This window comes from Dendrobates tinctorius, unplaced genomic scaffold, assembly GCF_039654945.1.
Source record: "Dendrobates tinctorius isolate UK_male_01 unplaced genomic scaffold, ASM3965494v1 ptg000120l, whole genome shotgun sequence".
NCBI classification, from domain to species: domain Eukaryota; kingdom Metazoa; phylum Chordata; class Amphibia; order Anura; family Dendrobatidae; genus Dendrobates; species Dendrobates tinctorius.
Window position 1 is genome coordinate 11,126,360 of NW_027361788.1, and position 14,351 is coordinate 11,140,710.

Below are 14,351 nucleotides of genomic sequence, written 5' to 3' on the forward strand. Positions count from 1 at the left end.
TCATACAAGTAAAGTTCTAGGAACATCTAAAGAGAGGCATTTCAGAGTAACTAAGTACTGGAGTACTTCACACTACAAAGTGCTAGGAAGGAGACTGCACAGCCCTTCTGATGAGGAAGAATCCTGATCTGCTTCCAGGCTAACCTGCCCCAATACCATCTGTAATCAGGACTCTGGACTGCATATACTCAGTAAAGGTACAGAAACTACAACCGCTGTGTCTTGTCTGTTCCCTACGCTTTCGGCACTGCTACATCCCTGTGCCAGCTACATCTACACTGCCCTGGGACTACAGCTCCACCTATGGGGAGCTTTACCATCTAAGTTGCACATACTATCAGTCCCAGCGGATCTGTATGCAGCGTTGGCCTAACACCATATTTGCCAAACACCACGGGTGGCGTCTTGAACTATTCTAGCATTAACTACATCTCCCCATTACTTGGGCGCCCAGGGCCACGGTCCGGGTCATCGCTGCTGTGACACATTCCCCTGACACCGGCCCGGTACCGAGTACCCCACAGCCCTGGGAGGGCGACCCAATTTGGCGTCACGAACAGGATGACGAGACCCGATGCCATCGGGTTCTGTGTGCCTTGGATTTACAACTTTTGAAAATGTGCAAAAGACCAGATTTGATAGACTGTAAAATGGACATTAGAAATGGCCGCTGGCGCGGAGAAGAAGGGCGTGAAGAGGTGGGAGGTCCTAAGAAAAGACCGCGAAGAGTATTGGGCTGTCCCTGCCTGAATTACTATGTGACCGATGCATGGCCCACCCCCCGAGGGGTTCGTATACTGGCTTGGTATGGAGGCGCGGGAAGAAGACGCCGCCCCCGGAAGGAGGGGCAGAGGAAGCCAGTGGCGAGCAGAAGGGGGAGCAAGAAGAAGAACGCCAGAACGCCATTTTTGAGAGTGAGGGAAGGAGGCCTGCGGAGTGTGGGGAACCGGATCTCCCTGGCGCCATGGCTGACGGCTCCAACCCGAACTCCGGAATGAACCTCCAGCGACTGGAAGCTGAGATCGCTGAATTGACAGCCAGTCTGCAGCTGAGGAAGGAAGCCTTAGAGAGGCTGAGACGGCAGCGCGTTCCGGCGGGGCCTACACCAGCGGTACCACCCTCTCCCTAGGTACCCGCCGCTACCGCATTGGACTGTCCCCGGGCAGCGCTGACCTACACATCTACTTTGACCGTGCGGTTGAGCACCACCGGCCCAGAGAGGTTACCGGAGGACCCGGGAGTGGAAGCAGAGCTCCCGCCTGGACCGGGCGCGGCTGCACCGGTCCCCACAGAGACCCCTGTGGATTCAGAACCCGCAACTGCTCCTTCATCATCTGCACCGGAGCGGAGGCCGCACCGCTGGGAGACCTCAGGTATGTCCGGCGCCCCTTCACCCGAGAAGACCCGGGGTTGCCCCACCGTTGCAGCGGCCGGCCAGGTTGTACTAGACCTGGTCTGGGACCGGGAAGCCAGTCCCCGGGGGGAGACACCGGAACCCCCAACGGTGGTACCGCAGGCCTCCGTAGGCAAAAGCAGGTCCCGGGAGGAGGAAGGGCAGAATGAGGCCTATTGCCGAGCCACCATTAAACAGCTGGCAGCTGAGTACCGGGAGAGAGAGCAGAGGAAGAAGGCTGTATTGGGCCCGGATCTGGCCTGGAAGGAGAGGGCCCATGACGGGCATTACAGTTCCCAGGATGCCGCAGGATGGGGGCAGGTCCTTAACGTCAATCAAGAACGGGGGTTCTGATTTATTGCAGACCCCAAGAGGATAAGTGACTTATTCTTTAACGTTGAACCCCACTTGCCCAAAGGACACCCTAAAAGAGACCTACAGCCTGGGGAATATGTGACCTTTACCCGGCATGAGGGACTCAGGGGATGGTACGGCCTGAATGTACGTCGTATCCCTGCACAGTTCATCAAGAGGTACCCGCCATCAAAACCCGTCAATGCTCCATCCACCGGTACACCACAGACTGCTCAGGTACCTGTTTCCAAGAACCAGGCTGCTATTGCATCATTTCCAGTTCGGCAGCCCAAACCAAAGATCCCTGGCTTGACACCGTGGGAAGAGGAGTACCTGCGGATTGCTAATGACTACTTGGAATCTGGTAGCCGTTAAAATAATTTTCAAAATCTCGTTACCCAGGAGGGTTTTGTTTGCACCAGTTGTGCCTTGGTTTGCTATCATGTTTTACGGTAGCACTTTTGTTGCCTGCTTTTGATTGGCAGTGTTTTTTCTACAAATGGAACTGTGGAGATCATGAACGCTGTGTGATCCAAAACTTTTATTGTAAATAGTTTGCACCCCTTTGGGTGCCCTCTCTTGGTTTTACATATAAAGACTCTTTGCGAAGATGATGTTTTTGAATGGACACTTTTCGAAGAATGATGTCTACCTCAAGGGACACTGCAAGAAATCCCGGCTGGAAGCAGTTTTCAGCTGTCATGAGTTATTCAGGATTCTGGACAGATGGTGCAGGGGTTAATAAGGAGAGCCTCTCTTTGACACCAGGGAGGGTTTTTATAGCCTCAGGTGAGCACCCCTCCCTGTCGTTTATACTCCTAACTAGAGTGTGCCCGACCCTGCATCGCTAGTGCCTCTCGCCTGTTCTCGTACGTTGTTTGGTGTATGATCTGTTCTGGACTTGATTTACGTCTCTTGGTTTCTGATTTGGTACTGTACTGCTCGACCCGTGTATGACCCTCTGCTTCCCCTGACTGCTCTCTATCATCCTGATTCTGTACTGCGTTGCCCGACCCGTGTCTGACCCTCTGCTGCACCTGACGATCCTCTGGCATTCTGAATCTGTACTGCGTTGCTAGATTTGTGTATGGCCCCCTGCTTTATCTGACTATCGCCGCTGCTCAGCCCCTGTGTGACTTAGTCTCCTGCCTGTCACCGCTGCGTCCTGGGGTAAGCCCCGCCCCCTCCTCTGACAAGCGGTCACATGGTGGAAGGTCCTGCGGGTACTGAGTGCCTCTCCATCGCTCCTTCCCTCCCGCAGGTCCTGTGACCGTTTTCCTGATCTCAGATACTGCGCCCCTGCCCGGCCACCAAGAGTTACCTTCCCCTGGAATCTCAGCATCTTCAGGGCCCGCTGACGCTCGCCTGTCACGCCACTCCTGACAGCTACAACAGGTGAGCGTGACATCAGCACTTTGCAAGAATTTTGAATGTTTTATGATAACGTATTTGATAATGTTGTGTCTTGTGAAAAGTAAATGTCTTTTATAGCATGTTTGATACAGAGGATTAGAAAAATTTTGAGATAGAATGTGAGAATTGAATAAAGACTGAAGAATTGAAAGTGACAGGCCAAGCGTAGGTGGTGCCAAGCGAAGGTGGTCAGTGTCTTGCGTCCAGTAGAGAGAGAAAAAGAAAAGAGAATAATTGATAGAAAATGTAATAAAGAAAATGTGTTGAGTGTAGCACTTTGAATTGAGAATTGCACTTAAGTAAACTCTTGATACTAAGATAGGAAGTTAGCCTGTTTGTAACGTTTAAGAAATGTGCCTCCTACATTAGGAAGATAAGTATTGTTAAACAGCATTTAAAAATGTTTGTGTGTTCCTGTATTGTACTTTTGTTCTCTTGCAGCCCGCGGACGTGCTGTGTTTAATGGGGGGGTATGTGGCGCCCCTGAGGCTTCAGTCGCCACAGAGGTACTGCACCTTCTCCTACGTTGTAGTGCCCCACCATCCAGGTAAGGTGGGAACTCCTGACCACACTCCACACCTGCATTCCACACACAGGATAGTTCATTTGGGCCACCTAACAGCTTCAGGCTGGGGATTAGCAGAGCACCCCTCGTGGAACCCTGCTTCGTAACACGAGATGTGCTGGGAGGCGGGTGGAGTGAGATGATACAAAAGAGTGGGAAGAGTGAGAGTTAGAGAGTAGTTGGTTAGAGGAGAGAGAAGAGAGAAGATGGATGTCTGAGGGACGTGCTGCAGCAGGTCCCAGTGATCTGGGCTGCTGGCACGAGAAAGACAGAGAAAGAGACTGATAAGATTGATAATCTAACCTTCCATAAGAGAGAGAGAGAACAGATCGGAACGAAGGAGAATAGAAGGACGGTGGGAAGCTGGTTGAAGAAAGATAGAGAACCCTTCCAGTCCAGAGAGCGCAAAGGCCGGGGCCCGGTCCCCGAGGTTGATTGGATCTTTATGTCCGGCAACAGACACCGGAGGAGTAGTGAGCCACTAACGCCTTGCTCCCATCATAGACTTGGGACATAACAGCAACTGAATAGAGAGCCGGGACACAGAGTGGAGTCCCCGAAGCAGGCTACAGCTGTCTGTCATGCAAGTAAAGTTCTAGGAACATCTACAGAGAAGCATTTCAGAGTAACTAAGTACTGGAGTGCTTCACACTACAAAGCGCTAGGAAGGAGACTACACAGCCCTTCTGCTGAGAGAGAATCCTGATCTGCTTCCAGGCTAACCTGCCCCAATACCATCTGTAATCAGGACTCTGGACTGCATATACTCAGTAAAGGTACAGAAACTACAACTGCTGTGTCTTGTCTGTTCCCTACGCTTTCGGCACTGCTACATCCCCGTGCCAGCTACATCTACACTGCCCTGGGACTACAGCTCCATCTGTGGGGAGCTTTACCATCTAAGCTGCACATACTATCAGTCCCAGCGGATCTGTATGCAGCGTTGGCCTAACACCATATTTGCCAAACACCACGGGTGACGTCACGAACTATTCTAGCATTAACTACATCTCCCCATTACTTGGGCGCCCAGGGCCTCGGACCGGGTCATCGCTGCTGTGACACATTTCCCTGATACCGGCCCGGTACCGAGTACCACACAGCCCTGGGAGGGTGACCCATTATCAACCATGGAAGTCCCAAAAGGATGGGTTGTGATAACGAAGGCAGCACGTAGAAGGCTATCCTCTCCCGGTGCAGGGCTCGAATCTGAAGTTCCATCTCTTCGGTGACCTGAGTGACGGACACCCGCAGGGGTTGGCCGTCGACCAAAGCAATCTCCTGAGGAGTCTTCAGGGACCTGACAGGAATGCGAAGCCTCCTAACCCCCTCAAGCTGAATGAAGTTTCCAGCCGCGCCAGAATCTATGTAAGCCCACTCGGAGGAACGCTTGGGACCCAGGTGCAAGAGAACAGAAAGAGTCAAAGGTAGAGAGGAATCATAGGTAACTAGGGAGGCCTCTCTTACCTGTCCTAGGCGGAGGCATTTCCCAGACGCTCGGGGCAGGAACGCAAGAAGTGGGATGAACTCCCACAACAGAGGCAAAGACCCTGTGTGAGCCTCTCTTTTCGGCATTGCTCCACCGGCTTCAGTCGGTCCACTTGCATGGGCTCTGGTGCAGGAAGTGCAGAAGCTGGGACAGGGTGCAAGCGGAGAGGACTGCGGGTAGCCTGGGTGAAGCGAGGATATCTTCTCTCCCTAGCGGCCTCTCGAGAATGCTTCTTGAAGCGCAAGTCGATGAGGGTAGTCATGGAAATCAGATCCTCCAATGAGGTTGGAGTGTCCCGTCCCACCAGCTCGTCCTTAATTCGGCCCAAGAGTCCTTGCCAAAAAGCTCTTACCAAGGCCTCATTGTTCCACCCTAGCTCAGAGGCCTGGGTACAGAACCGAATGGCGTACTGACCTACAGAGAGCGTGCCCTGGTGAAGGTTGAAAAGCGATTCGGTAGCAGATGCTAGATGGCCCGGCTCGTCAAACACCTTACGGAAAGTGTCAAGAAAGATGGAGAGTTGGGAGACCAAGGGGTCATCACGCTCCGAGAGAGGGTTTACCCAGGCCAAAGCCTCTCCTTCCAAATGGGACCTGACAAAGGCCACCTTGGCTCTGTCTGTGGGATACTGTTGTGGCAGCAGCTCAAAATGTAGCTGGCATTGATTGGGATTGCCACTATACCGTGGGGGTTTTTGCCAAATGGGACAGCGGGTGAGGGACCGCAGCCTGGGTCAGGGCAGAGGCCGTGGATTGAAGGGCAAGTAGACAGTTATCTACTGATGCCATGTAATTTAGCATATGGGCCTGAGTGTCACGCTGCTGGGCAAGCTCCTGTTGGAGACTGCCCAGCTGGGAGGCACTCACAGGATCTGAGGCCTGTAGGGTCGACAGGTGGGACTCCATGGACTTGAGGAAAGACATTATCCTCGCTTGATTCTCCCATAGGAATACGAGCTCCTTTTGGGTTGGGGTCGAGGTACCGGCGGATTCCATGGCCTGACTATACTGTGGGGCTGAGGTGATCCAGAAGTGAACCCGCAGAACCGTGACGACGAACCTCCTCTGGGCGAGCTGGCCATGTGGACCACCCCCTATACAGGGAGTGTCTGGGGCAAGCCCAGGGGAGACTGTTGCCGCGGAAGCTGAAACCCAGGGACAGATGGAGGAAGACACAAGTGGGAGATAGACTGGACGGCAGGAGAAGCAACTGGAGACCACAGGGAGACTGCTGCAGGTCCGGCAGGCGGTGGCTTGAGGGAAGGAGCAGACGAGACAGGTAGCGGCAGGCACAGGCTGGAACGGACGGGCACTAGGAAGGAACACAGGGAGGTCACAAGGAGAAACTGCAGCACAGGACGCAAGACAGAGAGCAAGGCTGGGAGGACGCAGAGAAACGTGGACCTGAATCAGAGGTGCAACACAAATGATAGTCAGGCACAGGGCAGGGGACGAGGCTACCTGATATAGGGCGGCTTTCAGGACTTCCGGGTCAGGGTCCTCCAGGTTCACAGAGACAGGGGGTGGAGCGGCTGCAGCACAGGCAGGGAAAGTGTGCTGCAGAGTCACTGGCGCGCAGTGCGCAGGCGCACCCGACGAGCACCAGAAGCCGGCCGCAGGAGCGGAAGTGAAGGAGCTGAGGGACGTGCACTCACCTCGGGAGCGCACCGGGAGAGGTGAGTGCGCCGCAAGTTGGGGGGAGGAGCAGAGAGGACAGACGGCGCTGCGGCAGGTGGCGTGACAGAGAGCTCCACTCAGAGCAAGACAGTGTTACGGTGTCGGATGCCGAGAAGAGGTAGAGAGGATGTCGACTGTCCATGATAAAATGTCTGTACTGTCCCGACATGTGGAGGCGGGATTATTAGAACCCTAACCTGGTCTAGAGGTCTCGACAGTGAGGCTCGACCTGAAGAGGAGGAAGAGACGATTGCCCGAGTGGCCCATCGAAGTGAGTTACTATCAGGCCCGCCACAAACTACTGGCAAAGGAGAAGAGGTGACAAAAGTTTCTGAAACACAAGCTCCTACGATTCTGGTCAATGAGAAGAAAGAGACGCTAGTGTTGTCCTCTGAGGAGCAGCGTGTGCCGGCTGTCAGCTCACAAGATCCTGATCGGGCAGATGAGATGGAACAGCTGTGTGAGACAGGGAATGTGGCTGAGAAGCCCTGGGAAGTGACACCCGCAGAGCCCGGCACGGATGATGAAGGTTCCGGCTTGCATGGTCTTAATCCATCCGGTCCTAGTTTGGACGAGAGTGCCCCTGTCAAAGAGGGGGGGAGCTATGGAGAAGAGTCACCTGCATTAAACTCCCAGACTGAGGAACCCAACCAAGGAACCCCATGGTTGCCAATAACGACAGAGGAAGGGATGAATCGTCTACTCAAGCGTCTGCTAGCGGCAAAGCAAAAATAAAGAGGAAAAAGAAGAAGACTAAGCCAAGTTCATCTGAGGCATTCTCTTCTGCAGCTGATGAAGATGAGAATAAAGATTGGAGTCTTTATGACCAGCCTTACTTCAAGGACTTGGGGCCAGAAAGAGAAAGGGAGTGTGAAAGGATGTAGGCAGCTGTACGTTCTCGGGAGAACATAGTGGAATACGACGACCTCTCACCCATGGAATGGCGATATTTAAGAGAGAGGGAATGTAAGGGGGTGAAGAATAAGAAGAGCCCAAAGGAGTTTACCTTCCCTGCTCCTCATCCGGAACCACTTAGCCAGAAAACAGGGTTGCCGGGGGGAAGACTTTCTGCCCTGGACGTACTGGACCATGTGACTGCTGGGGGAAGAGAGGAACAGGAATCAGGGCAGACAGAGAGCATGCGCAGCTCAGAGCAGCATGTGCAGGGGACGGAGCAGGTCGCAGCTGCATACAGGGGGATGAAAGAACTCCCGGTCAGAGGGAAAGAGACAGGAGGACAGGACATACTTACTGCTGTCTGTGAGTACGTGAATGCAGAGTCCCCTGTGATTAGAGGAAGATGTCCTCCTGACCGTGCAGAGATGGAGACCCGCGCGCATAGTCACGGTGGCCGCGATGACAGGTCAGAGCCCCTGACTCCAGCAGAGAGACTGAGAATTGTTCCAGCAGAGAGAATGAGCTCTGTTACGGCGAAGAGACTTAGCTTGAAAGCAGAGATTCAGAGCAGGGGAGACCCAGTTTGTCCCAGTGTCCCCCTGCTTCCTACCTTAACCCTGGAGATCCTGGCTACCATCTAACAGAGACTACAAGTGCTGCTGCTGACAGCGCAGATGTTTGAGAAGACGACCCTTCAAGCAAGATTCCTTGAGACTGATAAGTTTCATTAAAACCCGTTAATTACCATTATCTGCCTTGACTGTTTGATAACTTTGCCTAAGTTTCATAAACCGTTATTTCATCACTCTTTTGCCAGTTTAACCCCCACTGTTTCCTCCCTGCGAGGAAGTTTAGATCCCTGTAAATAAAACCCTTTAACTTTTCTTCTGTCTCTGTTCCGTGGAGACATACCCAGCACCTGCACGATATTACACATCTGCAACATGCTGTTATCTCTCTTAGTCCAGTCCCACAACATCACATTACTCCCCATGAACTTTGGGAGATTGCTAAGCATGGCCCCCAATGGCAAGCTAAACCTCGGAGTACTCATAATGGACTGGTTTGCAGTGTCTGTGTCCAAGGACTGCATCCTCCCGACTACACTAAATGTAAAACAGGTATTCAGATGCAGTGACACAGAAGCACAGAGCAGGCGTTAACAATTACACATTTTATCAATACAGGCGTAACCTCCTTGCAGGGAGCAACAGGAAATAAACAGGTAAAGGCTGAGGAGTAAACAGGGAAAGAGTAATTCCGAATGGCAGTCTATATATTAATTCCACTTATCGTGACTCGGTTGTTTGTTTCTTTTCCTGAGTCAGATGGTTAGTGGGTTGCCAGCTGAGGCGGTGCTGCGTTCTTCCCAGCCTGGCAAGTCGGTCTCACTTTTGGCGGTAGCAGACGGTCACCGTTCTTACCCGCTGAGCCCCTACTCCGTTATGCTGCAGCGCAGCAGAGAGGAGTCTACCGCAATCCTCCACTCAGCATGTGTTTCTTCGCACGCTCGCCAAACCTGTGAGTTCTAGCCACACTCGGCCATTATCGCTACTATGCGGCTTATCTTTCCCCACAGCTCAGCGCCTGTCCTCACTGACTACTCTCTCTGGCAGGAAGCACCCTTCTTTTCATATGCAAACCCTTTTATACCACCCTCGCTCGCCACGCCCCTTCTACACAAGTTAAGGTTCTGCTCCATCTCCAATATCCTTCTCCCCTGTAACAATAGGTTCGGGTCCGGTGCCCTGTCAGCACCCACAAGCCCGGTCTTCTCTTCTACACCTAAGTTTACGCTATGTATTTTTTGCACCATTTCTGCACAGTCGGCACACCTGCTTTTTCAATACTTTGTCTGCTACTTTATTTTACTTCTTTTTGCAAGTCAGCTCTCATGCACGCTCACATATCCCGTCCACTGTATTTATTTGTTTTACCACATATTTATTGATCCACTGTACTCCAGTTTATTAATGATAAACGGAATATTGCTTTGCTTTGCTGCCCCCTCCTGGTCTGATCTTTTTTATTTAATAGGACCAGTGGTGCGCATGCTCCTTGTGGGGTGTGCAGCTACATCTTGGAAGGTGTCTTCTTTTACACTTTTTGTTATCACACCTAACCCAATAAAACAGTTATCTTGTCACGCTAAAAACAAGCGCTCGCACAGTTCAATCAGCGGGAAAATAAAAATGTTGCACGTTTTGAAAAATGGCAACACACGCCGAAAAATGTGTCAGAATTTTTTTTCCTCCTCCACACAAAAGAAAAAAATCTATACAAGTTTAGTATCCTCGAAATTGAACTGACCTGGACAATCATGATTCAAAGTAATTTTTACATACAAAACAACAAAATAACATGGCAGAATTGCATTTTTTTAAAAACAATTTCAAACAGCATTTGGATTTTTTTTTTCCTGTTTTCCAGTACATGGAAAGCTAAGACGAAAACTTCAACTCAATCTAAAAATAAAATAAAGCCTTTATATGGCTGAGTTGACAGAAAAGTAAAACAGTCATGGCTCTTGGAAGAAGGAAAAATTGCAAAAATGAAAATTGGCTGAGGTTAATAGTAGGCATTTCTATACATATTTCTTTTGCACTTACGTCGTAGGGTGAGTGCACACAGTGTGGATTGCCCTGCAGATTTTTCCACGCGGATTTGCAGGTAAAACCGCAGGTAAAGTGACCTGTGGTTTTCCTGCGGATTTGCCAGCGGTTTTCCCCTGCGGTTTGACACCTGGACAATGGAAAAGGTGTCAAACCGCTTTGGAATCTGCAGAAAGAATTGACATGCTGCAGGTTTAAAACTGCAGCAAATCCGCGCGGAAACATCCGCAGCGGGTTTGAAAACCCATTGAATGGTATTGTACTGTACAATGCCTGCGGATCTGCAGCGGATCCGCAGAGGCAAATCCGCTGCGGATCCGCAGTAAAATCTACACCGTGTGCCCATACCCTTACTTGGTATGGCGCAACTTCCTATATTTTTAGTCTGTTTGTTTGCATATAAATATTTGTTAGATTTTGTATCCGCCTGTCCCTTATTTATTTATATATCCCTTATTTATTTATATAGGATGTATTTAACGCCCACAAAAGTAATGTTATTTTTTTTTTACAAGTCATCTTGCACAACTCATCTTGAGATCTCTCTCTCTCCTCTCTCTCTCTCTCTCCTCTCTCTCTCTCTCTCTCCTCCCCAGGCAGCGTTTCCTTTAAAATTCTTCCTTCGACGGATCCATTAAATATACGGTCCGGTGCCAAACGTTGTGCTCAGTACAGGAACGGATCCGTTGTCCGCCATTTTAGCGGATTTTAACTGAGGAAAAAAACTGATGTGTGAAACAGGCCTAACTGATGCAATGTCGCTATTTTTGCAGCAACCAGTACACCACTACGATTTCCGCTAACCACTATGCGCCCAGGGATACAGTTACTCTCCTGAGAAGTTAATCACTTGATTTGAAGTAGAATAATAATCACGTTCGGAGCTAATTACAATATTACAGTGTTTAACTCGGGAAGTAATCACCTCGCACCTTATCCATTTTGCACGTCCAACGCAAAACAAGTTTCCACTTTCACATCCTCATTAATTTACTTTTTTTGTGCATTGCTAAAAAATATACACAAAATGAAATCCAGATGGTAAAATTCCATGTTCAGTAGGTCATAATTGAAGTTCATTGTGTCTTTATTTTCTTTCCGTAGTTTAATATATGAAGCTGGTATCAAGTTCCCATGTCCATTAAACATTCGCCATAAATACCTCTTAATCCTCCAAGTCATTGCTCTAAGGTAATAACTCTGCTATTGCTATGGACCAGCAGAACGGAGCGCTAATGCCTCCTCTATAAATACAGCTTGGGCATAGTAAGTCATTTTAATGTATTGCACACAGCTCCCTATACGTTGACTCCGCCACCTTTTGACCCATTCCACCTTTCCCTGCAAGGAAAATTCAGTTTCCGAAGGCGAGAGGTCAATGTTAAGTGTAAATGTAACATATTTATTACAAAGCATTTCCTGCTATAGCTCATTCACTCTAAGTACTGGTCAATTCCACACTAATTAGTATGAGTTGCTGTATAGTCCTGCCTGTCAGCAACCAGAAAAGAATGATGAGGTTGCAATCTTGGGATTAAATATATTAAAACAAAAATGTAATTAAATTAAAAGTAAAGATTTTCTGCAAAGTTTAAAAAACTTCTGCAAAAAATTGACATTTTTAGAAATTATATACACTGCTCAAAAAAATAAACGGAACACTTAAAAAACAGACTATAACTCCAAGTAAATCAAACTTCTATGAAATCAAACTGTCCACTTAGGAAGCAACAGTGATTGACAATCAATTTCACATGCTGTTGTGCAAATGGAAGAGACAACAGATGGAAATTATTTGCAATTATCAAGACACCCTCAATAAAAGAGTGGTTCTGCAGGTGGGGACCACAGACCACTTCTCAGTACCAATGCTTTCTGGCTGATGATTTGGTCACTTTTGAATGTTGGTTGTGCTTTCACACTCGTGGTAGCATGAGACGGACTCTACAACCCACACAAGTGGCTCAGGTAGTGCAGCTCATCCAGGATGGCACATCAATGCGAGCTGTGGCAAGAAGGTTTGCTGTGTCTGTCAGTGTAGTGTCCAGAGGCTGGAGGCGCTACCAGGACAAAGGACAGTACACTAGGAGACGTGAAGGGGGCCGTAGGAGGGCAATAACCCAGCAGCAGGGCCGCACCTCAGCCTTTGTGCAAGGAGGAACAGGAGGAGCACTGCCAGAGCCCTGCAAAATGACCTCCTGTAGGCCACAAATGTGCATGTGTCTGCACAATGGTTAGAAACCGACTCCATGAGGATGGTCTGAGTGCCTGATGCCCCAGATGGGAGTTGTGCTCACAGCCCAACACGTGCGGCCCTCCAAAAAAATTCCACCCCACACCATTACTGACCCACTGCCAAACCGGTCATGCTGAAGGATGTTGCAGGCAGCAAATCACTCTCCATGGTGTCTCCAGACTCTGTCACGTCTGTCAAATGTGCTCAATGTGAACCTACTTTCATCTGTGAAGAGCACAGGGCACCAGTGGCAAATTTGCCAATCCTGGTTGTCATGATCCAGGTTGGATGATGACAGTTAAAAGCGCATGTAACCTTTTTTTTCTTTAAGCTGTGTGCTTATGTGTGGTTTTTGCCCCCGGTGGCCATTGGGATTATTGCACTGTGGTGTCCTTTGTGCTAAGTTTGCCCCCGGTGGAGGTGAACGTCATTTCAATCCTGTTTCTTTAGTTAAGTGCACATTTATAATGCTGGTGTGATTGCTGGCTCTGCTATAAAAGAGTCACAGGTGTTGCAATCAGCATTGGTGATAGTATTCATTTCCATCCATCCCTGGTGGAGGAAGGAGCTGGAGAGAGCTCCTTGCAGCACAGTCAGAGCCCTGGTGTGGAAGGAGTCAGAGGGGATTTCCTTGTGGCTCTGGCAGAGCTTGGTGGCATCGTTTCAGGAGGAGAGCTGCATTCTGGTGGTGGACTCTGTTGCCAGGAGCTAGGACAACAGAGTAAAGCTAAGTGGTGTTTCCCTGTGTGTGCCTTTCCTTTATGTGTGTTTCAGTGCAGTGGTGGGATTAGTTTCTGCACCGGCCATTTCACAAGAAAGGGGTAGGTGCAGGGCAAGCTAGGGTTTAAAGGTATCCTGAGTGGTGCCCGGTGCAGAACCGGCCTAGTGATCAGTAGGAGTGTAGAGACACTGACTCAGGGGAGTGCAAGAGGTCTCCATATGCCCGTTCCCTATCGCAGGGCCCGCCATTGTTATTGTGTCCCTGGGGTTTCACCTTATTATTTAAATTTGCCTGCTGGAGGCGGTGTATCCGGCTGCACGTCTTATTATTTACATTTGTCCTGCTGGAGGCGGTGTATCCATGGTCGCGTGTGTCATAAATTTGCCCTACTGGAGGCGGTGTGTCCAGCCACATGTAACCGTGACACTGGTGATCTGTGGCAAATGCTAAGCGTCCTGCACGGTGTTAGGCTGTGAGCATAACCCCCGTGTGTGGACGTCGGGCACTCAGACCATCCTCATGGAGTCGGTTTCTAACCGTTTGTGCAGACACATGCACATTTGTGGCCTGCTGGAGGTCATTTTGCAGGGCAACTGGAAGCGCTCCTCCTGTTCCTCCTTGCACAAAGGCTGAGGTAGCAGTCCTGCTGCTGGGTTGTTGCCCTCCTACGGACCCCTCCACGACTCCTGGTGTACGGGACTGTCTACTTGTAGCGCCACCAGCCTCTGGACACTACCCTGAAAGACACAGCAAATCTTCTTGCCACAGCTCACATTGATGTTCCATCCTGGATGAGCTGCACTACCTGACCCACCTGTGTGGGTCGTAGAGTCTGTCTCATGCTACCACGAGTGTGAAAGCACAACAAACATTCAGAAGTGACCAAAACATCAGTCAGAAAGCATTGGTACTGAGATGTGGTCTGTGGTCCCCACCTGCATAACCACTCCTTTATTGTGGGTGTCTTGATAAATGCCAATAATTTCCATCTGTTG